Genomic DNA, 22,886 nt, shown 5'->3' on the forward strand with positions numbered 1-22,886 from the left:
CACAAGGCCATAAAGGCAGTAAAGAGGCCTTGTGTAAAGGCCTGCCAGTCAGGGCTTTGGTCAAAGAACATTGGCTGCTGGCCCTAAGAAATATGCGTAGCTTTTTTTTTTCTTCTTAGGGGTCGCCGATATATAGTGATCAAAAGGAGAGCCAGACACTGGACATTCAACGACCTTCCAGAGAATGTCTTCTTGAACCACTGAGTAATCCTAAGTGGGCCTTCGGAAATAAGCCATGGTCCCCCATTCGGCAACCAGTTCGGACACCTGTGAGTCCCTCTGGAATGTGCTAACAGACTCCTTGATGGCTTCTGTCAAGGTACCCATCAAAGGAGGTTCTGTAGTTTCCAATGCGGCCTCTGGGCCTTCATCGGCCTCAGGAGGGATGCCTGGAATAGAGGGAGCAGGAAGAGGGTCAGGCTGAGGCATCTTGGCCTTCTTGGGGTGCAGCTCTTCCGAAGGGAGTGACTTCGGATTCATATCCCTTGCAAGGCGCTTAAGGCACTGATTTTCGAAGTACAGCCTAAGGGAAGAGAGACGGCTCCTAAGTGTTTTAGGGATGGAGGCCTTACAAATATCACAAGACGTACGGTCATGTTCTGGTCCTTATCAGAATAAACAGAGCTCACAGGCGTCTTTATGTGGATTCTGCCTTCCACAGTGACTTGCCCTTCTTAGCTGACATTAACTCACAGGAAAACAACACAGTAGCAGTTTAGATAACAAAACCCCCTATGGGGTACTTATCTAAAACACCAGCAAAGCACAAAGGTGACTTTCTGAATCCAGTGATGACCGGAGCTGGCAGTCAAACAGGCAGCAGAAAAGTTCTGAGGTAGGTGCCTGCTGACATCTGCTTTATACCCGACGTCCATTTATGACTGTCATATGCTGAGTGATGTGGGCCATCGCACACACCTTCGCAGTAGCATTTTAACTTTGGTATAATGGCCGGACGTACGAGTCAACCAGAGGCGGACTCCCTCATGTTATGGCTATGGCAGCATATGAATAGAAGGACTTACATAAATAGATATACGGTTCTGTTTAAATTTGAACACCATTATTGTCAACATCTGTTTAACTGACAATTTAGTTGAGATGACAGGTGTGTGAGATTGGCAATCCCTGGGTAGGGGAATGCATTCTTCTCCACAGGAATTGTGCAATCTCAGAGTTTGAATATATAATTACCAGGGGGGAGTGGAAGGAGGCCTGACCCCTGCAAAAAAAAAATATGCTTTCTTTGTTAGGTTTTGCATGCACCAAGTATCATTAGCCTGTAGACATGCATAATGTCAATCAATTTGATTTGACATTATGCATGTCAACAAAAGTAGTGTTCGATAAATTTAAATAGATCCATATAAATATATACACCCTTCTAGGAGAAGGAGAAAAGGGGGAGGAAAAAGGCAGGAAGCCACCAAATAGTTGGTGAAAAGAAGGAAACGCTAAAGCTTGTCTTGTGCAAAGACATAGGAGGAACAATACAAAATCAAGAAACCTTCAAAGGATTAAAAAATTTCTACTTGTCCTCCACCAAAACATCTAAAAACTAGATACCCATAATACAGCCTTGGAAACCACATCTGTCTTCCAGTGCAGCAAATGAGATCCAAGGGACTGTTAGGGCAATAGTGCATTATGGGAAGGGGAAGGAGCCTAATCTTTGAAGCAGAGAATCTAAGATTGCCAGAATTACATTTGTTTGAATTCAGTACACCCAAATGCTGAGGCAGACGGAAAATACAACATTGTTTAATATGCAAAATCTAAAGTAAAGATCCAGACTGCACTTTAATGTCTCAAGTGAGTATAGTGGTTTTGGTGGGCACACTGTGGTCAAAATATGCCAAATTATACTGCTTTTTCATTCCTGCACTGCTGCCTGCAAGTACACAAACATTTTGAGATAATTCCCTGAAAATAAAAACATAATTGCTGCTCCCTATATAACCATACCTAAAACACAGAGATAAGTGATTTTTTTTTGTTTGTTTTGTAGCTACTTGTTATCCTTTGCCACATAAAATGTAGAAATTCACACAGACTTTTGTGTAGTTCAATAAAAATATTGACTCAATGACAGAATTCTGTCTGGTACTGCAAGAAAGAAGTTACAGTTTGTCAATCTCTACGAACAGAAGACATTTTTCGATTATGTACTAGTCCCCCTCAAAGACTTCTGCATCACTAAAACACTAAGTAAAGATGATATCAAAGCATACCATGTTGTCTTTGAAAGGTGTGCCATAAAGGAAAACAGGAATCACTATGAATGGGCTAAAATATTGTCTTCACAGTTTACGGGTGAAGCACTTAAAGTATATATGGACAAGGTGCTATGTGAACTATCAGAATAATGTTTGCTAGTGCTGGTACGTGTTCTGAGTGACAGGTAATGAAATTTCACAATTTGGCATTTAGAAAAACAAAACAGCACAAATGCCTGACAAATTACATTTGAAGCTTAGGGTTAGAAACTGATGTGAACAGTAAAACAAAAATGAGAGGCATTTTACCAGTTGATAAATTCTAAACAGCAATCCTAAGTAATCTTTGTAAATGAGTTATTCTGAGACTCTGTATGTAATGTTAAATCCATTATGCCAACTAAAAGATTACTCACAAATGAAGTGCTTAAAGATGAGTAACCATACCTCTCAACTGTACTGATTTTCCCAGAATATCCAGATTTTTGCCTCAAAATTTTTTTTCATTTTTCATTAAATTGTGTTCTTCTGGCAAATTAGTGGCAAATCATTAAAGATTGAAGTTAGAAAATAATGACAGACATTTGAGTTTCAGACTTAATACCCTTCAGAAGATTCATGCTAATGCAAAACCTGTTGTTCTATCAACTTTCTAAGTTTGTAAAAGCAATATTAAAAACATGTTCCTATATTTGGGCCTTTGTCCCACTTTTATTTAAATGCTGGCTTTGTCTAGATTTCTTGCTCTAAGAGGTTGAAAAGTATGTGAGTAACAACCACACAAAATTGTCCGGATGTATATGAACACACAAAAAAGCATCAGTAACTGACATGTTTTAGATGTGAGAAGAAAATGCACATTGCTAAACCTAGCCAACATGCTACTAGTAATGACAATGTAAATATGTTGCACGTAAAATGGGATTTTTAACCCATACACTGATAATGAAATTAAAAATGTATCAACAGTGTGATAAACTAAGTACTACACTAGTAGAATCAGCATATTGTCTCTGTGTCACTACTAAATTGACCAATGTGAAATGGAATTAAAAGAGATAATGGATTCTGGGAGCATGGTCACACTTACCAAGTGTAATTTATTGTGCAACTGCTTGGTAAGAAAATATTTATCTTGATTTATATTTTACTAATTACCTCTGGCAGGCAAATCCCAGCTCTTTCAAGAAGCTTAGTCAACTATAAATACATACAGATTGCAGACAAGACATTCCAGAGCTTATATGAAACCAACCAGTGTTATTTTTTTCTGATTTACTGTACAACTGCTTGGTAGTAGTAGATTTATTTTTAATTTATATTTTTATCTTTGATTTTTAGTACTATAAGGAGGACCAACTGCGAGCAATATTCAGTACAAGCTATTGTGCACATTTGTGTGAGATGTAAACAGCAGCCATCATTTTAGTGTGAATGGCACAAAAAAAGTCCAGCAAATGTTGTGACTGGCACAATTGGTACAGTAGATCATAAAAACTACTTTATGAATCATGTCCCCTTTAACAAGTTTAGCTCTGTGTACTTGATTTAATACTTATTTGCATAATGTTCGTGCGATTTTCTCATACAGTTTGACTTGTGTCACTGATTGCTTCAATTTCTGTGAATTTTGCGGTTAGTAATTTTGATATTTTTCTTTCTTTTATAATTCTTTACTGCTTGTAGCTGAAAATGGATCCTTTAAATGAGTATGCTATTAATGACTTGTTCAAGCATAAGTATCTTGTCCAGACAATGAACTCAACCCAATCTGGTTTTGTTAAGGACAGATCATGCCTACCCCACCCGGTGGACTTCTTTGAGAAGATCACCAAAGCAATGGATGAAAGCAAAGCGGTTCAGACAGTCTACCTTGACCTGGCCAAGGCATTTGACACAATACCCCATTCCGGCACTGCTGATAAACTCAAGACATTAGGTATAAACCCTTGTATCACCTAGTGGAAAACCAGCTGGCTCACAGACAGGACACAGAAAATTAAAAGTGGAAGTTCACCTCTACAAATAATTCAGTCACTAGAGGAGTCTCTCGGGGATAGGTCCTAAGACCGCTCCTTTTTGGCATTCACTTCTTTGAAGTCAAGGCCAATGTCAAGGGCCTCTGGCTGTCTAAATTTTCAGAAGACTGCAAATTAGGAGCAGTCACAGAATCCACCACCGACACTAATGTTTGCCAGGAAGGGCTAAAACAGACAGAACTTGCGTCACAGTCACGGACTAAAACTAAATGGCAAGAAAAGCATACATGTATCCTATGGGAAAGTCAGTTGGCCCTGTTACTATCGTATTGACAATACACTTCTAAGAGATGACCCAGCAGTCAAGGACTTGGGGACGCACATAGGCAGTCTAGCCTTTAATCATCATGTGCCACTGGTAGAGAGGAAAATATTCTGTGCAACTTATAAACAAAGGTATGGCATCTAGGTCCAAGGAGGTCATTGTTCCACTATATTCAGCATTCATCAGACCTATCATTGATAACAATGCCCCATTTGGTATGTGCCTAACTAGGCACATCCAACAACTGGAAAATCCACAAAGGTTTCTCACTAAAAGAATCCATGGACTAAGTGACACGTCCTATGCAGACTGCCTCAAAACCCTATCCATGTATTCTGTCTCCTACAGGCTGTTGAGGGAAGATCTATGACTGGTATACAAGGCATTGTCAGACCCCACCCTGATGGACCTCCTGCATATCTGCAAAACAAACAGCACCATAATTACCCATTCAAAAGACTTGAATCTTTCCTGTGATATAAACAGGACCAGCTGGAGAAACAGGTATGTATCCCAGAGACTTCCCCTTCTCTGGAACAGGCACCCCATCCATGTGAAGCAGAGTTCCTCACTAAACCAATTCAAGTATAACTTGGTCAACTGGATGGGGAACAGGAAAATTCATCCTGGTTTGGCACACGTTTCTAATCAACACAGGCAGCCTGTAAATGTTCATCTCTCAGGCCCCTGCTTGAAAATATCTAATTTCCAAAGCCCCTACTTACACTTATCAAGGTTACCAGAATTTGTCAGAACTTTGGGATGGATGGCTAGGCTTAAAAAGGCCCTAGTGTTAGCCTAGTACACACACATGAACCTATGAACAAGGCTCAGGCTGTGGGAAGTACAAAGACAGATGGATGAGCACTGTACATGCTTGCAAATGAAGCAGTTGGTGAGAACTGATGGTTAAAGATCATTCTTTTACACAACCAGAAGAACAAACACTACTAAATTAGAGGTGGGAGGTTATAGAGATCTGCCCAGAAATACTGTGTGTGTAACTGGAATTTAACTATTAAATGAACTGATACTCATATTTGTAGAAAGAATAATGAACAATGAATAGTGTTATGTCTGCCAGATGCAAAAATACAGGATGAGAACAGGTCCTGTGTATGCCTAAATGTAAGGATGTATGGAGCTGTTTTTATTTTTGTTGGTTCAAATTATCTCAACTTTAAGAACTCTCAGACTGTTATCACTGAAAATATAGCATAATTGGATAACACAGATTTGTACAGGTGTTGGGCTGAATTTTCACAAATAACATATAAAAAAGGACAGTCAGCTAGCATGAATACACATATATATATATATATATATATATATATATATATATATATATATATATACATATATATATATTTATTTATTTATTTATTTTTTTTTTGGGGGGGGGGGGGCTACATGAAAAACAGTCCATTTAAAAAAAAGTGGAAATGTACAATCACCACCAAGCCTAATTTTGGGCACATGAATTTAGACAAGGTAGAGTCCAATTGTTAAGAAAAGAGAAGTTACTCCCACTGTGTAGAGACAGAACAGGCACAAAGAAAGATTGAGGTTCAAACCCAGAACATGATGGTTCCAATATCATCCAAAGATCCTTCTAGGAGTGACAATGCCAGGGGATGGCTGGGAGGAAAGGTGAGGAAGAATGAAAATGTACAGCACAGATGCCAAGTTATGGCAAGTACATAACTTCTAAACCTGATACTGTCCTTTTCATTCTCTCACAAATGGGTCAGAGTTCCCAGCTATGTAACTCTCAGGAGACCCTAAAAGAAGGGGACAAGCCAGAGCAGTGTAACCAAAGGGAGCTCTGCTTCTGGAGACAGTGTCTAACTTGCAATGTGCAACAAAGTTATGAGTCTTTGACCAAGTAGCTGCAGCACAGATATCATCAATGGAAGTTCTTGAGGAGAAGGCAGAGGAAGTACCATAGATCTAGTTCAGTGCGCTGTAGGAGGATGAGGCAACTCAAAACCCTTTTGAAAATAAATCAGTAAGATACAGTCAGTTATCCATTTGGCCAGAGCAATTTTGGATACTGCCCAACCCAAGAGATTAGGGGAAAAGGATACAAACAGCTGATCAGACATACTGTACTGTTTTGTTCTGTGAATACAAAAACGTAATTGCCTGTGGGCATCAAGAAGGTGCAGCATATATAGGCATTATTTGTTTGGAAAGACAACTGGTAACTGTATGGACTGGTTAAAAGGCACAAAGGAGGGGTTGGTTTGTAGAGATACCATATCCTTATAGAAAGTAATGTAAGGAGGCCTAGCAGTTAAGGACTGGAGTTCAGAAATTCTTTTTGCTGAAGTGATAGCTATCAAAAAGATTATTTTCCAAGAAAAAAACTTTGTCATATTTGTCTGCCAGTTCAAAGGTTTCTGGGTTAACCCCTGAAGGACCACTATTAAATCCAGAGGAGGAGCGGTATCCTTTAGTGGAGGTCTAAGGAGGAAAATTCCCTTCATGACAGCTTTGCATAATCTGGGAAGATGTCAGAGAAAGTGATTCATTTCTAGCGTGGAAGTTAGATATGGCTGCTAACTGAAGTTTTATAGTAGAAAAACTAGCCCCTTCCTTAAAAAGAGTAGTGAGAAAAAGAAGAATGTCTGAAGTAAATGCTAAAAAGGGATCAATATTCTATTTGGAAGCCTATATGGAAAATCTTTTCCATTTGCTTCAGTAGACTTTCTTGGTAGAGGGCTTCTAGGAGGCCAAAATAATATCACAAACCTGGGGAAGCGAGCCTGGACCATCCTACTATTACTGGAAGAGGCAAAACCATGCAGTCAGTTTGAGGGTTGGAGATTAGGATGCTGAATTCCTGGTGAATGACAAGAAACCTGAGTGGGCTCTAGTATCCATGGAGAACATTTCAAGTGAGACTCGAGGAAGGGGAACCATACCTAATGATGCCAGGAGGAGGCAGCAAGGATGACTGAGCTCTTCAGCCTGCTTGCTTTCTGCAGATACTTCAGGATCAGCGGAAGAGGAAAGTAAACAAATAGGAGACCTGGGGCCCAGTTGTGAATCAGAGCATCCCTCGGTGACTCCCCTGGAGGGGGGAATCAGAGGGAAGTACTTGCTGCATTTTTGTTGAGGGGACAGGCAAACAGGTTGCAGCAAGTTTGGCCCCAGCGGCTGAAGATCATGCTTGCTATGGTTTGATTGAGGGACCACCCATGAGAAATCAGTATGGACCTGCTGAATCTACCTGCCAGTCTGTTGGGTGTCCCTGGTATGTGTGTTGCAATAAGAAAGCGGTCTGAAGAGAGAGGCCATTCCCATACCCTCATGGCCTCTCTGCACAACGGGTAAGAGCAGGTTCCTCCTTGTTTGTTGATGTACCAGACTGCTGACATGTTGTCTGCATGGACTGCAATGGTCCCTAGAGGGAGAACGTCCTGAAAGGGTGGCAACCTTAGTAGGACTGCTCTCATTTCTAAGACATTGATCTGCAACTTGGTCTTCGAGGGGACAACATACCTTGGACCATCTTTCCCATGAAATGGCCCACCACTCCAGTTGGGAAGCATCCATGGTCACTGTGGCTACTGGGGGAGGAACAGAGAATGGTCTGCCCTAAAAGAGATCGTCTGACTGGATCCACCATTGAACACAATGTTTGCAAACTGGGGTGAGGTTTATGGGAAATGATAGAGGCTGGTAAATAATGGACTACTGTACACCCAGTGTCTATAGAAGGATTCACAAAGAATCTTGCTAGAGGAACTAGAAGAATGGTGGCTGACAATGACCCAAGAGCTTGTAAAAAGAGGTTATGTACTCACCATAATGTTCCATCTGAGTAGATGTACTTCATTTTCTGCAACCTGTGGGTATTCGGATCCATATCAGATCCGAGCTGGCAACATTTTATCAAGCATCTGCTCCAAGCCCCAACCCTTACCCATAATCCCTCACTTCTACCTTCCCTCAGATCGAGTTTGCCACTAACCAAACTATTAGCAACTCAATAAGACTAACCTACAACAGGTTTGGGGGAAGGAGGGAAGGACGGTTGCAAAAAATGAAGTACAACTACTCAGATGGAACGTTATGGTGAGTACATAACTTCTTTATCTGAAGTAGTTAACTTCATTTATCTGCAACCTGTGGGACAGTGTCCCCAACTACCAAAACTCCTGTGATGCCCTCATGGAAAGATATTCCTGAGCACCGCAGAGCCAAAAGATGCTCTCCCTCTAGAGATTAAATCCAACTTATAATGGGAAATAAATGTATGTGACCTTGCCCAGGTTGCTGCTGCACAGATATCATCCAGAGAAACCCTAGACTGCCATAGATCTGGTAGAATGAGCTTTAATAGGACCAGGTGGGGATAGGCCTTTATCCCTACAGACTTGCAGTATACATTGTGTAATCCATCTAGCTAAGGAGACCTTAGAAATGGCCTTGCCCAAAAAGGGTCTGGAAAAGGACACAAATAAGTGGTCAGACTTACGGAATTGTTTAGTCTGGTGTAAATAGAAATGAAGCGGTCTATGAACATCCAGCAAATGCAGCCTATATTCACTCTTGTTCTGGAAATTTGGAAAGACCACAGGCAGATTAATCATCTGGTTAATATTAGATTCAGAAGCAACTTTCGGTAAGAAAGAAGGGTTCGTATGAAGCGAAAACCTGTCTTTATGAAAGATCAAGTAAGGGGGCACGACAGACAAAGCTTGGATCTCAGAAACCCTTCTAGCTGAGGTAATGGCCACTAGAAAAGCTGTCTTCCAGGACAGGAATTTCAAATCTACTGACGCTGCTGGCTCCAATGGGGGTGCCACCAACGCCTGTAGAACTAGGGTAAGGTCCCAAGGAGGGACGGAATTCTTAATCGGGGGACGCAAAAGAAAAGTCCCTTTTAGAAAATCCTTGCACAATCTCAAAGAGGCCAGAGCATTCAGATTTTCGCTGACATGAAAATTAGATATGGCTGTCAGTTCTACTTTCACTGTAGAGGAACTAGCCCCTTGCTGGAAAATATAGGACAAAAACTCCTACAGTACCAGAACCGGGGCTGTAAATGGATCTAGGTTTCTCTGAGAAGCCCAAATAGAGAAGCATTTCCATTTGCTGCGCTAAACTTTCCTAATGGAAGCTTTGTGGGATGCCACCAAAATACTCTACTGAAGATGATAGACTGGGAGTCCTAGCGATCAAGGGAACTGGAGCAACCAAGCCGTCTGCTTGAGGGCGGACTGATGCCCGAGGGATGAGAGATGAGATCTGGGCAGGGATCCAGAATCCATGGAGTTAGAGTATGAGACCAGTGGAAGGAGAACCACACTTGACGAGACCAGAACGGGACAATGAGGATCACTCAGCACCCCAGGTCGGTAAGCTTTCTGAAGAAACTTTGGAAAGAGAGGTAGCAGGGGATAGGCATACAGTAACCCGGGAGGCCAAGCATGGACGAGAGAGTCTCTGGGGCAGTCCCTTGGTGAGGGGATCACAACGAAGAACTCGCTGCACTTCGAGTTGGAAGGAGATGCAAAGAGATCACAGCAAGGGTGACTCCACGTGAGGAAATTCTCCTCCACTACTGACCGTTCCAGAGTCCACTCGTATGGCATTAGAATAGTCCGAGTCGGTCTGTCCGCTGAATTGTTGGAGCATCCCAGGATGTGCGTTGCAATCAAAAACAGACTGGTGGAGATCGCCCACTCCCACACACTCATGGCCTCACGCCAGAGAGGGTAAGATCTGGTCCCCTCCTTGTTTGTTGCTGTACCAGATAACAGACATGTCTGACTGAACTGCAATCATCCCCTGGGGAAGCACAGCATGAAAGGCTTGCAATGCTAAAAGCACTGCCCTCATCTCCAGAACATTGATATGTAATCTGGTCTTGGTCTGGGACCATGCGCCTTGGACCGTCCTTCCCAAAAAGGGCCACCCCACCCGAGCTGGGAGGCATCTGTGGACACTGTGGCTTGGGCTGGGGTTAAGAAGGGCGACCTGCCAAGATTTCCAGTCTCTGGAGCCACCAAAAAAGAGAAATCTTGCAGGCTCTGCTGATTCATATAGGGTAGTCCATGGGGAGGTCTAACCAAGACCACTGAACTGCCAGGGTCCACTGAAGCACCCTCATGTGAAGGCGCGGACATGGAAGAATTGAAATTGCTGTGACCATGGAGCCTAGGGCTCAGAGAACGTCATGCTCCATTTGCATCCTGGGGCTGAGGATCACTGATACATGGGCCCGTAGGTTCTAGACCCTGTCCTGAGTGAGAAACTTGCAATAGTAGAGTGTCCAACCATGCCCCTATGAATTCCAAGGTCTATGTCGGATTCAAGCATGACTTGGAGATGTTGATGGTAATCCCTACATTGACTGTAAGATGCAGGAAGGAGTCTCTGGCCATGCAAAGTAGACGTTTGGTGGCAGCAGTGAGGAGCCAATCGTCTAGGTAAGGAAACACCTGAATTCCCTGAAGTCTGAGGTGAGCCGCTACGACTGCCATAACCTTGGTAAACACCCTGGGGGCTGTGGTGAGACCGAAGGGTAGGGCTCTGAACTGGAAATGATTGGCTCCCAGCTGGAAGCAAAGGAATCTCCTGGAGCGTCTGCAAATTTTGATGTGGTAGTAAGCATACTGGAGGTCCATCAAGCACATCCAGTTGCATTCTCGGAGGTAAGGTAGAATGGACTGCAAAGTGACCGTCCAAAATTTCTGCTTGGCAACAGACAGGTTCAGGGCTGACAGGTCCAATATGGGTCTGAGGACCCCTGTCTTTTTTGGCACTAAAAAGAACCTGCAGTAAACACCTGATCCAGACTGATGTGTGGGGACCGGTTCAATGGCCTGATTGTAAAGCAGCTTTGAAATTTTGTGCGCTGCGGCCTTTCTTTGAGCGGGTGGAACACCTGGGAGGCGCTTTGCTTGGATGGGTGAGCAACGAACGGGATGGAGTATCCTCCGGATATTATTTGGAGCACCCAGCGGTCCGTCATAATGGACTCCCAAGCCGTTAGGTGCAATGACCATCTTCCCCCAACTGTCTCCAGAGTAGGACAGTCGGGCAATCCCTCAGAGTTGCTGCACAGGTCTGTCTGTGAAGGTCTTCCAAGATACAAAAGTTCCTTGGGCCCCCTCTGCCTCTGGGGCGGTGTCTGTCTTGTCATCCTCTGCCTCTAGGGGACGAGATGTCCTGAGTGCCCCGGGAAAACTGAGATTTTTCAGAAACACATCTTCTTCTGCCCTCCCCGATACCTAGCAAAGAATCTTTGAGGTCTAGACAAGTGGATTCCGACTGCAGTCTCTTCCCATCCTTCTCGCTCTGAACCAGGGTGTCACGAAATGTCTCCCCAAACAGGGATGAACCGTCAAAGGGAGCATTTGTGAATGACACCTTGAAGGGGTCCGCAAATTGAAAGAGTCTGAGCCAAGCGTGCCGCCTCATAGCTACACTGGTCCCAGCCACCCTAGCCACTCCTTCCGTGGCATGAAAGAAAACGCATGGCCGTGTTCGAAACGGATTTCAGAATCGACATTTTCGCAGAGAACAGTCGCTTGTCCTCTGGCAACAAAGACTCTGGGGGGACACAGCGAATTCAGAGACTAGGTCTCGCTGGAGTCGAATGACGTGTGCCAAGTAATTCAGCGCTTGTATGGAAAACGTCGCTGAAGAAAAGACTCACTTCCCAAAGTGATCTACCGCCCTAGACTCTGTCAGGAGGGTGGACTGAAGAACCTTCCTCTCTTGGTGGCAGATGCCACCACCACAGCATCCACAGGGGATCCCTTCTACCAGGCCTGTCTGTCTGTGGGAGGAGAAAGGATCCTGTCTGAACATTTGGGTATTGGCTCTGTGGTGTCAGGCTCCTTCCATACCCACGTGGTAATAAGATCCACTAATGGATCTGCAAGAGGGGACACCCAGGATGTAGATGGGCCTGTGCCAAAGGCCTCCAGGAATACTGACTCGTCTGCAGAGGGTTTTGGGGCTGACCAATCTCCCTTCTGGCACAGGATTTCCATGATGTCTCCAAAGGAGACATCCTTGGGAGGTGACCTGGGGGAACCCTCACCTTCATCCAAGTCAGTATCTTCTGTGAGGGACTCGGGGGGGGGGGGGAGTCCATGCGTCTCCTCTTACATGAATGCTTAGGGGGAGCCTCCTCAGTGGGGCTCTCTGAAGAGGGCTCATAAGTCACGCGGGGTTCCACAACGGGATCCGCCTGAGGGTCCTCTAGCACAGACCGTCCCTGGCACAAGCTGATGGGAGTCGTATCCACGGCAGCCTGGGAGTCCGAGGCAATGGGCTGGGGTCTCAATCCCTGGGATAGAACCCTCTCCACCATGACGAAGGCCGAAGGAGAGCGCACCTCCTTTGCAACCAACAAGGAATACATTTTCCCTGACTCCGTTGTGAGGATTAGAGCCAATGCCAAGGTAGCCAGGGTTCCAAAGGAACGTCTCTGATCTGACAAAGTCGAAGCCGAAGACATCTCCGTTCCCTCGGATCCGGCTCCCTGTTCTCGGCCCTGAGAGTTGCTCAGATCCGAACAAGTCAGATCCGAGGAACTCAAGGTAATGGCTGGCATTGAGGTTGGAGGAACAGTCTGCACCGAACCCCCAGCTCCGAGGATCTGAGGATACATAAACCCCGAAACCGCAGGTCAGATTGGGGAAGGAGAGATAGGATGGAAGAAGGGCATAGAGGTCCCCTCTCCAGCCAGAGAGGGGCCTGGCAATACTCCCATTTGGATTTGGATTCAGAATGAATCTCCTCATCATCCTGTCCATGTCAAGCTCCAAAAGACTCCGAGTCGACCCTGAGGTGGAGGTAGAGACATCCACAGGTTCCACACTTGAAGCATCTCGCGGCATACCGGACTCCAAATGGGTCTCACTAGAGGCCTGCGAATCAGAAGTAGCAGGTATCAGGGGCTGCAAAAGCGCCTGAGTACCAGCAAACTGGCGACTGGCTTAAGAGAAGCGTTGTCAGCAGCCTTGGACCTAGGCGGCCTCTGTCTTTATCTTTGCATTTTTTCGGAATTCTGGTAGTCGAATGGCTTACTGACGACATTTCTGGATAGCTGAACTGAGAACTGAAATACTTAGAGGCAAAAATATACAGATGACGGATAGTGCGTGGATTAAATAAGGCAGAAAACCGACAGCAAGGTACGTCATGGTCAGGGCCTAGGCAAGGAATACAGTAGGAATGAAAATCTTTGTGAGGTATTTGCTTTCCACAAGAAATGCAATTATTAACTTTTACTGACATCGGTAAGAAGCAAGAAAAAGTTTCCCCAATGGGGTACTTGGCTTTAGTTGAAGATTTAATTTCTGAAACTCAAAGATGAAAATTTCAGGAGTCGGCCGACTGGCACTTCCGAACTGCTTCTGCTTCTGGCAACACACAGAAAGAAAGACTGATATAATGGCGTCAGCTGCGTGTTTTATACCCCTGATGTCATGGAAGAAGGGACAGCAACCGATGCAGGACCCAAGACTCTGTTAATCAGGCTGACTGAGGGCTAATGCAAGCAGATAACCCAAATGTGATGACTGCAACAGTAAAACATGAAGAACATCTATAGGTTGTATAAAAAGACTTATAAAGTCTAGGAAATCAAACATAATGAAGTCACTGTTTGTTAGTTACATTAGACCCGAACTTGAGTATGGAATAACAATATGGAAACCCTATAGGAAAACAAGCATGAATAAACTGGAAAGAGTATAGTGGAAATATACTAAGGGCATCCATGGAAGTGAAAATAAGTTATTATGAAAGACTGAAATATCTGAACTTGTACAGTGTCTCAGAGATATTTAAGAGGAGATCTTATTCAGGTATATAGGGCATTTAGGGACAACTACCTCTGGGAATGTTTGGGGTTATCAAAAAGTACTAGAGAATCATCAGATAACCTATGTAGAAGAGTCTATAGGAATGAGAAGTGTACTAATTCGTTCTCTGACAGAGTAGCTGATGCTTGGAACAGACTACCAAATTACATTAAAGCAAGTACTAGTTTAGATATTTTTAAGAACAGCCTGGGCATTTATTATGGGAACAAGTGTTTTGGCATATTGGCAAGCTAAAAGGGCTTTATAATGCCCGTGCTTGAAACATATGTATTAGTGTATGTCTTAAGTTACTTACAATGCACATTAAGACAATTTAGCAAAAACTGGCTTTTTGATCTGGAATTTGAGCCAAGAAAAAAAAAAAAACTAACTCATTGTGATCATTGTACATTTCAGAGGGAGAGGAAGGGAAGAGCATATTTTAATTAAAAATAAATAAATTATATATATATATATATATATATATATATATATATATATATATATACACACACACACACACATGGATATACATATCAAAAGAAAAAGACCATGACTCTCCAACCTTCAGCATTATTCTACCCACATGACAGAAAAGCATGTGTGTATTTCTGAGTTCATCTCCTTGTGTTATCGACTTCAACTGCACCCACATAGAACTTTGCTTGATTGGGGTTTGTTTCTAAGGCAGAAAACTGTAACAGGGCTAGAGACAGATACACTTGTGACTCTCAAAATGTAGTTTATTTGACGAAGTATGATTAATATTTTGGGTTTAACATAGAAAAGACCATGAAACAGTTGGTGAGGGATCACATGCATGCTAAAAATAAAAAGAACTGTAATGCATTAGAGAGTCACTTAGAAAAATATGGCAGAAATAATGCATTTAATTTTTTCTGTACTGATGGCATCATGTGAGACAAAAGAGGAGGTGACTTGAATACAGTATTAAATAAAAAGGAGATGCAGTTGCCAGTGGAATTTTTGGCACCTTTATAGTCCGTCTTAAATAAGGTGGGTAAGCATTTAGCTTGAGCTATGTAACAGAAGGTGAAGATGAACAAGTTTTGTAATTCTGTATTAATTGTATAGATCTTAAACATAAAATTGAGATTTTTTTTTTCAAGTTGAATGTTTTATCAAGGTATTTAAATGACAGTGAAGACTGTTTTATTTTATTCTCATGAAGTCCTAATATGTTGGATGAAAGTACTTAACTCTACAATAAAAGTGAAGGTGGCTTGTTCTCCAGCATACTTTACTTTTTGTTTTACTTAATTTGTTTGCTATACAAGAGTCATTGTCCCTTATACAAGGGATACATTTTGGAGATATACATATGTAAGTGTGCGTGTATGGCTGTTCATAAATACATTGAGTGTGTTTAAGTTTGACAGCTGACTAGTTGATTACATATGGTCGGCTAGGCAGTTGATCGACAGATGTGAGAGATCACACAAATTCAGGGAATGGGAAATTTGCCCTTATCCCCATGTTGGTAAGACCTCAGACAGTATATATATATATATATATATATATATATATATATATATATATATATATATATATATATATATATATATAATTAGCAGGGGGGGTGCAGAAGACTTGAACCGCTACAAAAAAACATTTATTTATTTATTTTTTTAGAAATTGCATGTGCTGAGGTTGTTTCTCAGTGTATTAGTAGTGATATGCCAATTTCTGTGTTTTTGATCACATGCGCTCAATCTTTTGACTTTGGCTGTTTTCATTAATAAGTGGTATACCCACATTATATATAAACATGTCATTATAAATTAAAACATGTTATGCACCTTCTCCTGATTTTTTTTCAATCATTTGAATTTTGAGTGCCAACTTCCAAGATCAAAGACATTTTTTATAACATAACACACCACATTTTGTTGATATCCAGGCCACTTTTACTCTAGTCGTGCTCTGTTTTAGAGCTAAACAAGGACAGTCTCCGCTTAAATTAATTTCATACGACAATTTCTACAATTTCTTTTATTAACTACAAAAATGGGGACAAAATAAGTGTCTGAAAAAGTATGATACTGCCCCAGGTTCAGTTATCTGTAACAGAGATTTGGAAAGGTACAAGATACATTTCTTACTTTCTGCAGATTCTCACAAAATGTTGAGCAATATTAAAAATAACTATGGATTTACAGAAGAGACAAACTGAGGAATTATATAAACAAGGACTTAAGTGAGTAAACTGAAATTCTAATGTATTGTGGAACAGAAGGAATAATTTCTTCAAATGCCAAAACTAGCAGCCTTATTTATTAGCGAAAAAACAACAAATAAAGCACTAATAAGTAACAAAGGGCCACAGCTCCAAAGGCAAACCAAAACTTTAATCTGTGAGCGCTTTCATTCACTCACATCAAATGAACTTCTTCAGACAAATTCAAACAGTAAAACCCCTCCTTATATAACTAAGAAATCACATGACCAATAAAATGCATTATATCACAAGTTTAAAAAAATAAGTTATGTACTCACCATAATGTTCCATCTGAGTAAGTAACTTCATTTGTCAGCAACCTGTGGGTATCGGATCTGATTCGGATCCGAGCCGGCAGCTTTCCTAGCCAAACTAAAGGTCCGGGGGATGGAGGGAGGGTTGGTTGCTGACAAATGAAGTTACCTACTTAGATGAAACGTGATGGTGAGTACATAACTTCTTTATCTGAAGTAGCTAACTTCATTTGATCAGCAACCTGTGAGACAGAGTCCCCAGCTACCAAAGACTTGGGAGGTCCTCATGGAAGGATATTCCGGAGCACTGGAGAGCCAAAAGATGTGCGTCCTCTGGATATTAGATCAAGTTTATAATGTGTAATAAAAGTATGAGAGGAAGTCCAAATAGCTGCTGAGCAAATATCATCCAAAGAAACCCTCGACCAGAAGGCAGCAGAAGTAGCCACAGAACGGGTAGAATGGGCTCGAACCCTCGGGGGCTCAGGTCGACCAGTGCTTTTGTATGCGAGAAGGATGCATTGGGAAATCCATCTAGCTAAGGTTACTTCGGTCACTGGCTTACCCAGACAGGATTTAGCAAATGACACAAAGAGTTGATCTGATTTTCGAAATTCAGCTGTTCTGTTTAAGTAAAATCGCAACTGTCTATGTACATCGAGACAATGAAGTCTATACTCTCCTTTGTTCTGATAATTAGGAAAGAAGACAGGTAGATTGATGGACTGGTTGATATTGGCTTCTGAAGCCACTTTAGGCAGAAAGGAGGGATTAGTCCTGAAGGAAACCCTGTCTTTATGAAAGATGATGTATGGAGGCTTACTGCAAAGAGCGTGAAGCTCTGATATCCTCCTAGCTGAGGTAATGGCAATCAGGAAGGCAGTTTTCCAAGATACAGATTTTAAGTCGACTGAAGCTGCACGCTCAAAGGGGGGACCAGTCAGAGCCTGAAGAACTAGGGTTAGATCCCATGGAGGAACTGCATCTTTAACAGGGGGTCTTAACAAAAAAGTTCCTTTTAGGAATGTCTTGCAAATCTTAGAGGAAGCTAGGGGGCCAAAACTGTTTCCAACGTGGAAGTGGGAAATAGCTGCCAATTGAACTTTAACAGTTGAAGAACTAGCCCCTTGATGAAAAATATCGGATAGAAAGTCAAGGACTGCTGGGATAGGAGCCGTAAAAGGATCCAAATTCCTATGCTCCGACAAGATAGAGAAATGCTTGCATTTACTCTTGTAGATTTTCCTGGTAGAAGGTTTATGAGTGGCCACCTGGATGGCCTTAACTGAGGATGAGATACCAGGAGTCCTAGCCATTAACGGAACTGGATCAACCAAGCCAAAAGCTTGAGGTTGTCCAGGTCGGGGGTCTTCAATCCCAAGGGATGAGAAATCAGATCCAGGGAGGATGTACTAGATGAGACCATAGGCATGGGAACCAGGTTTGGCGAGGCCAGAATGGGGCTATGAGGATAACTTCTGCTCCCCAACAGACGAGCTTTCTGTAAGAATTTTGTCATCAATGGAAGAGGAGGATAAGCATGCAGAAGACCGGATGGCCAAGCATAAACCAGAGCGTCTCTGGGGACTTCCCCTGGTGAGGGAATTAGAGCGAAGAACTCGGTGCACTTTGTGTTTGAAGGTGACGTGAACAGATCGCAGCAAGGTTGACCTCATCTGAGGAAGATTTGTTCCACTACTACTGGGTCCAGAGACCACTCATAAGGTGAGAGGATTGTTCGACAACCTGTCCACTAGAATGTTTGACCGACCCGGTATGTGCGTTGCTATGAGAAAGCGGTTGGTGGATATCGCCCATTCCCACACTCTCATGGCCTCTCGTCAAAGTGGGTAAGACCTGGTTACCCCCTGTTTGTTGATGTACCAGACTACTGACATGTTGTCTGTTTGAATTGCAATAGTCCCTGGAAGAAGAAGTGAATGGAGAGCCTGCAACGCTAGAGGCACGGCCCTCATCTCCAGGACATTGATATGCAAAGAGGTCTCTGTGTGAGTCCACGTGCCTTGGATGGATCTGCCCATGCAATGCCCCCTCCACCTGAGGAGAGATGCGTCAGTGGTCACTGTGACTTGGGGTGGGGATATGGAGAAGGGGCGCCCTTCGCGGAGGTCTCTGGAATGGAGCCACCAAAGCAGAGACTCCCTGCAAATCCTGCTGAGGGGAATAGGTGTAGACAGGGGGTGACGTAAGATGGACCACTGGATCTGTAAGGTCCACTGAAGGATTCTCATCTTCAGACATGCGATAGGTGACAGATTGATGGCCGCTGCCATGGACCCCAGGGCCCTCAGGACTAATTCCGCTGGAGGGGCTGATGATTGTAGAAGAGCCAAAATGTGAAGGTTTAGATTGCGGAGTCTGTCCGCCGTCAGAAAGACTTTGGATTGTATAGTGTCTATCCTGGCCCCTATGAAATCCAAGATCTGAGTAGGTTGAAGGGAGGATTTCTTGTGGTTGATCGTGATCCCTAGATGGCGGGCTAGATGTAAGTAGTCATCCCTGCCCGAACATAGTAGATGCCTGGTGGGGGCGGTTAGGAGCCAGTCGTCCAGGTTAAGGAAAGACCTGTATTCCCTGAAGCCTCAGGTGGGCCCATACAACTGCCATGACCTTGGTGAACACCCTGGGGGCTGTGGTGAGACCGAAGGGTAGGACCCTGAACTGATAATGGCTGGCTCCCAGCTGAAAGAGAAGAAACCTCCTGGATCGCATGTCCATTAGAATGAGGTAGTACGCATCCTTGAGGTCTATCGAGCTCATCCAGTCGTTCTCCTGTAAAAGTGGGAGAATGGATTGAATAGTGACCATTCGGAACTTTTCTTTGGCGACTGACAGGTTCAGTGTGGACAGGTCGAGAATTGGTCGTAAGTCCCCCGTCTTTTTTAGCACCAAAAAAACCTGGAGTAAAAGCCTGATCCAGATTGCCCGAGGGGGACGCGCTGGATGGCTCTTTTTCTTAGCAGCTCTCTTATTTCGAAGGCTGCTACCTCCCCCTGATTGGGTGGGATGTCGCGGAGGATACGTTAGGAATGGAATAGAATAGCCTCTGGATATGATTCAGAGCACCTTGAGATCTGTCATAATGGATTCCCAATGTGCTAGGTGCTCCGAGAAGCGCCCCCCCGACTGCCTCCAGAGAGGAGCAGTCGGGCAACCCCTCAGGGTTGCTGCACGGGTCAATCAGAAAAGGATTCCCTCGACCCAATCCTTCACCCCCCCCGCCTCTGTGCCGACATCCACCCTGTCCTCCTCTGCCTCTGAAGGACGAAGGATCCGGAGTGAAACGGGATTGTTGAGTTTTCCGGAACCACATCTTATTTTGTTCTCTTTGGTTCCTGGAGTAGGACCTCTGAGGAGCCGAGAAGCGGATTCCAATGGCAGACAACTTCTTCTAGTGTTTCTCACTCTGGAGAAGCGTACTGCGGACGGTTTTACCGAAAAGTGCAGAACCCTCAAAAGGGGCGTTCGCAAAGGACACCTTGAAGGGTTCTGCAAAGTCGCAGAGACTGAGCCAGGCCTGTCTACGTAAGACAACGCCTGTTCCACTGGCTCTAGCCGCTCCCTCCGTGGCATGGGAGAGAAGCCGCATAGATGTGTTAGTAATCGACTTGAGAGTGGCCATTCGAGCCGAGACGGTCCGTTTGTCCTCGGCCGACATGGACTCTGAGGGTGTGATCCAGCGTACTCTTTGACTAGGTCCCACTGGAGCCGAATTACATGTGCCATATAGTTCAGTGACCTTACAGAGAAGGTCGCTGAAGCGAACTTCCGCTTTCTGAGGCAGTCCATCATCCGAGACTCCTTGTCTGGAGGATGTACCGAGGAACTCTTCTGTGCTAATTCCTTTTTAGTAGCAGCCGCCGCCGTGACCATGGCATTCACTGGGGCACCCTTGCTCCAAACTGTCCTGTCTGTGGGAGGGCTGAGGATCCTGTCCGGTCTCTTGGGTATTGGCTCGACAGTGTCCGGCTCCCTCCATGCCCTGGTAGTTATGAGGTCCACCAAGGGATCAGCGGGAGGGGACACCCAAGAGGTCGATGGGCCCCTGTCAAACACCTCCAGAAACACAGACTCATCCGAGGAAGGTTTTTGTACAGACCACCCCCCTCTAATGCGCAACATTTCCATAATGTCCGTGTCTTCTGTGAGGGACTGGGGTGAGTCCAAGATGGAATGGCAAGTGGATCTGTAGCAAGAGCCTGGGGCCTCGAATCCCTTGAAAGGACCCTCTCCACGATGTCGAATGCCGAGGGTGAACTGCTCTCGCTAGGATCCGAAAGCAGTCCCCTCGGATCCGGCGTGTGGATCGGAGCCGGAGGTGACCCAATCAGATCCGAAAGAGTAGTGCGCTCTGACCTCAACTAAGCCAAAGGTCCACTGCCCCTCTGGATCTGACGCTCAACTCACGGCCCCGAGAGCTCGGATCTGAAAACGGATCCGACAGACTCAAGGGTACAGTCGGCGCCGAAGTAGGAAACACTGCCGGCGCTGATACCACCCCGGCTCTAAACCCCGATAGCGGGTCGGAGAAGGAGCAATGGGGGTGAAAAAAGGGGTCGTGGGAGGCAAGAGCACTCCCATCTGCAGCTGGGCCTGAAGAAATCAACGCATCATCCGGTCCATGTCTGCGTCGGATAGACTCCTTGTTGACCTGGACGAGGCCGCCGAGGCCAGCCGGGAAGGCAGCCTAGACAACCTTGATGGTGACCGGGTCTCCTCCTCCAGCTCCAGGGAGAAACGTGGAGAACGAAGCCAGGAGGGGGAAGGCCAGGAGACCTTAAGGGGACAGGCAAGCTGATTGGACAGCGGGGCCGATGAAGCTGACTCGGATCACCTCTTGTGGCTACGTTGCCTATCTTTCTCCCGCTCCTTGTCCTTCCTATCTTTCTTTTTGCTGTCCCTTTCCTCCTGGACCAAAGAGGGAGGTTATGTCCCGGCCAGGGGATGGGAGGCGGTAGGTGGAGCAGCTGCAGCTGGCGCCACAGAGGAGGACGACGAAGTGAAATGAGGAGGCAAAAGGCCCACAAGGATTAGCTTCGTCGTCCTATCCCTCAAAGCCCTGTGGTTGAAGGCTGCACAAATAGTGCAGCCCGAAGAAAGGTGGTCAACACCCAGGCAAATAACGCACAGAGTGTGGCCAGCTACTGGGGACAGCTTATGGTCACACTCAAAGCATTCAGAAAACACAGCTTTTGGGCCTTCAGACATTTTATAGAAAAATTAAAAAAGAACAGGCCCACACACACACATCTTCACACACAGACAGGTGGGAGGAGAATAAACTTTAACTAAACTAAGAAGCTTTAAACTACCCAAAAATACTAAGGGAGAGAAGGGAACTACACACACAAAGTTATAGAATTTTTTTAACAGAAAAGTATATAAAAAAGCCTTAAACTCACAACACCCATGCTAGGAGCTTGTTCTAAGATGCTTAAAGAAGCCGCGGCAAACGAGATCTGAGGGTTAGAGGGTGGTGGCAGGGCATTATGGGTAGAGGGAGGAGCTTGGAACTCGGATCTTTGGCTAGGAAAGCTGCAGGCTCGGATCCGAATCGGATCCGATACCCACAGGTTTCTGATCAAATGAAGTTAACTACTTCAGATCTGATTGTTAAAAGGCATATACATATTTATAAAAAAATATTTACATATACTTTAAAAGAATTTTTAAGCACAAAGTGGAGAATTATTAATATGCAGAAAACAATCAAAAAAGGTGCATCCATACAAATCTATAAGTACATAAAATTTAAATGCGCATAGTTACCCAGGCCTTAATGAGCAGTGTTCTGTTATGTGTTTACTCAAGCTTAAAAGTTTATTACGCTGAATGAATTTATGAAATCCAGTATAGATAATATAATATTTTATGTACTTATAGGTTTGTATGGATGCACCTTTTTGATTGTTTTTTACATAATAATTCTCCACTTTGTGCTTAAAAATTCTTTTAAAGTATAAGTAAATAGCTTTAGAAATATGTATATGCCTTTTAACAATCAGTTTTAAACTTG

The 22,886-nt window shown here is 44.1% G+C and overlaps 1 protein-coding gene across 1 annotated transcript in view; it reads right to left on the reverse strand.

Annotated features, from left to right (window-relative positions):
* Positions 1 to 22,886, reverse strand: part of APEH (acylaminoacyl-peptide hydrolase) — a 2,062,145-nt gene that overhangs the window by 1,103,125 nt on the left and 936,134 nt on the right. The window lies entirely within an intron of this gene.

The sequence above is a fragment of the Protopterus annectens genome, chromosome 7.part0 (assembly GCF_019279795.1).
Source record: "Protopterus annectens isolate FY-2018-M chromosome 7.part0, PAN1.0, whole genome shotgun sequence".
Classification (NCBI taxonomy): Eukaryota; Metazoa; Chordata; order Ceratodontiformes; family Protopteridae; genus Protopterus; species Protopterus annectens.